We start from the raw sequence: 2,794 nt of genomic DNA, 5'->3' as shown, positions 1-2,794 counted from the left end.
TCCTTCTCCTTGATGCAGGGTTTCTCTAACAGCTCTGGCTGTCCTGGAATAAACTTTGTAGATTGGGCTGGCCTTTGTCTCCTGAGTGCTAGGATTAAAGGTGTGCACCACCGTGCACAGATCCTCCTGACTTCTTAATAAAGGCTAAAGACTTTAAATGGTTAGTGACTTGCAGTATGAAAGCAGCTGGAGTTGCCTCTACTCCATTCAGCCACTTCACCTATCCATCCATCCATCCATCCATCCATCCATCCATCCATCCATCGATCTATCTATCTATCTATCTATCTATCTATCTATCTATCTATCTATCTATCTATCTATCTATCCACTCATCCATCCACACATCCATCCATAGGTTCCTCTATATACACATCCACCTATCTATCACATGTTCAGACCTGGCTTATACACTGTATGGTCTGTATAGGGCAGTGGCAGCTCTCACCCAGCATGTTGCTATTCTGTTGCTACTGTATCATATTACGAGAGCAACTGCTACACACTGACTACAGTAGGGCACCCAATAATCTCAGGACCGTTCTGCATCGAATGTAAAAATTCACCAACTATTTCATCTTTACTCTATTCAGAAAATGTTCAGCTCAGTTTAACCAACCTTTCCTCCACTTCCCTTTTTCCTCCACTTCCCTTTTTCCTCTTCCCTTCCCACATAAGGTCTCATGTTGCACATGTTAGCCTTGAGTTCAGGTCATGTGCCCCTAAGCTGGGCTTAACTAAGCTTTTCTGAGCACCAACTATGTTCTCAGGCTGTTGTTGAGCATGAGGGGTAAGAACTTGCACACTGACAATGTCACCCTGGGCTCCACAGGTATAAGAAGAGAGGTTCTGTTACCACCTGGATACTGGGATGCCCTTCAGAAATAAGCAAAGCAAAAACTAGGGCCACTCCTGGCTGAGGGAAGAGTTTGCAGAAGCAACATGGAATGAGGTGAGGCTGGAGAAGCTGCAAAGTGGATCCACCAGTTATGGCATCCTGTGTGCAACTTGGATTTTAGGCCTGATCCTGTACCTGCTCTGTGAACTTCAGTGCCCCAGGAGAAACAAAGGGTTCCTCACATCCTCAAAAACAAACTGAAGGTAGAAGATGTTTTGGATATCTCTGGAATTTAAAAGGATACCTGTGATGGCACATGAGAGGGTTGAGGTTCTTAGCCTGGGTGGATGGAGATCTGGAATTGGCAGGACATATGGGACTGAGTTGAAAGAGACGGAGGCAGGGGGTGGCTGAGGAGGTGGGTCTTGAGAAGAGGTTAGTGTCTGTCTATCTTTTTATTTTTTAAATGAGAGCTGATGTTTTTAGTTAAGATCACCAACTGGAGCAGGTTTATTTTTCTTTTTCTAAAAAGGCTTATTTATTTATTTATATTTATATGGTACATAGTAGCTGTTTTCAGACACACCAAAAGGAAGTATCAGTTCCCATTATAGATAGTGTGTGCCACCATGTGGTTGCTGGGATTTGAACTCAGGACCTCTGGAAGAGCAGTCAGTGCTCTTAACCACTGAGCCATCTCTCCAGCCCATATCTGTCCATCTCAACTCATCATTTCCTGGAGCATCTCAATAGTCTCTGGTCATCTGACTATAATCACTGTCCCCTGGCCTGTGCCCATAGAGGAGAGAAACTCAAGGACAATGGGAGGAAGGAGCCTTTGGACTTTGTGATTGGGAGCCTGCAGCAGAATCCCCAACTTGGCTAAACTGTTGTGTGTACTCAAAATAATTTTTAAAAAAGTTATTATTATTTTTACAACTTTTTTTCTCAAGAGGGGGAAAGACTCCAGCCACTTCTATTAAAAGATCTACTTCCTCCTCTGAGCCAGGAAGCAAGTCCAAGTGTTCCTGAGTCAGTTCCCACTGGCTCTCTCTAGAATCTTGTGTATGTATTTGATTAAGGGGATAGTTGCTTGTCTTGAGGGGTGACAGCTTCTAGCCAGGAGATCTGCCTCCCCCTGGCAAATCTAAAACCCTCTGGGAACCTTCCCCAAGCCTGTTCCAGAGTTCACCTCTTGTTTTTTTCTTACCTAAAGGGACAGAATGAAGGCCTGCTAGAATGGGGTAGACTGGAGAGGGACTGGAGCTTCTATGGTGACCATTGCTCTTCTTCGTGACAGCTTCTCTTAGAGGCTGGAGACAGGATCATGGTCATTTTGTTGCAGGGGCCTTGAGTTCTGAGTTCTAGGTGGCCGCAGGGCCAAGCCTTCATTTGGAGTAGCCAGCTCACAGGGGAGGACAGGCTTGGGACTCAGAGACTGAATTCTGACCCTGGCATTGAGTTCAGTGTCTTGGCCTACTTTTCTAGAAGTCTGAGGAGCAAGTAGAGGAAGAAAAGGCAGTTGTGCCTCTGGGAAGCTCTCAGGAGTTGTGTTCACACTTGACAATAGTTTTGTCTCCTCCTCCCCAGCGTCTATGTGGCCTGTTAGTGCAGACAGCGCCTTCATCTACCCCAGTTCCACTACTGGTTCTGCTGGGTACTCCAGATGAATGGGAAACTGAGCTTTAGTAGTAACTGGGATGTTCATCTTTAGGACCTGCCAGTTTCCTAGGAGGGTTAGGAGTATCTCCTTCAGGCCATTCCTAGAAACCTGGTACCTTACAGAGACTCTTGGGATGTATAAACATGCAGGACATGGGGGAAGGTTGGGAGCCTTCTTGGAGTGAATGCCCGAGGGTGGGAGGGTGGGTTCCGTAGGAGACCTCTTGTTTACTTCCCAGCAAGTCAGCCGGGGCCACAGAGGCCCTTCTAAAAGGTAACAGATGGATCATGGGG

The sequence above is a fragment of the Micromys minutus genome (assembly GCF_963924665.1).
Source record: "Micromys minutus genome assembly, chromosome: 9".
Lineage (NCBI taxonomy): Eukaryota > Metazoa > Chordata > Mammalia > Rodentia > Muridae > Micromys > Micromys minutus.
The sequence above is the reverse complement of the archived record's forward strand: the minus strand, read 5'-3'. Positions refer to the sequence as shown.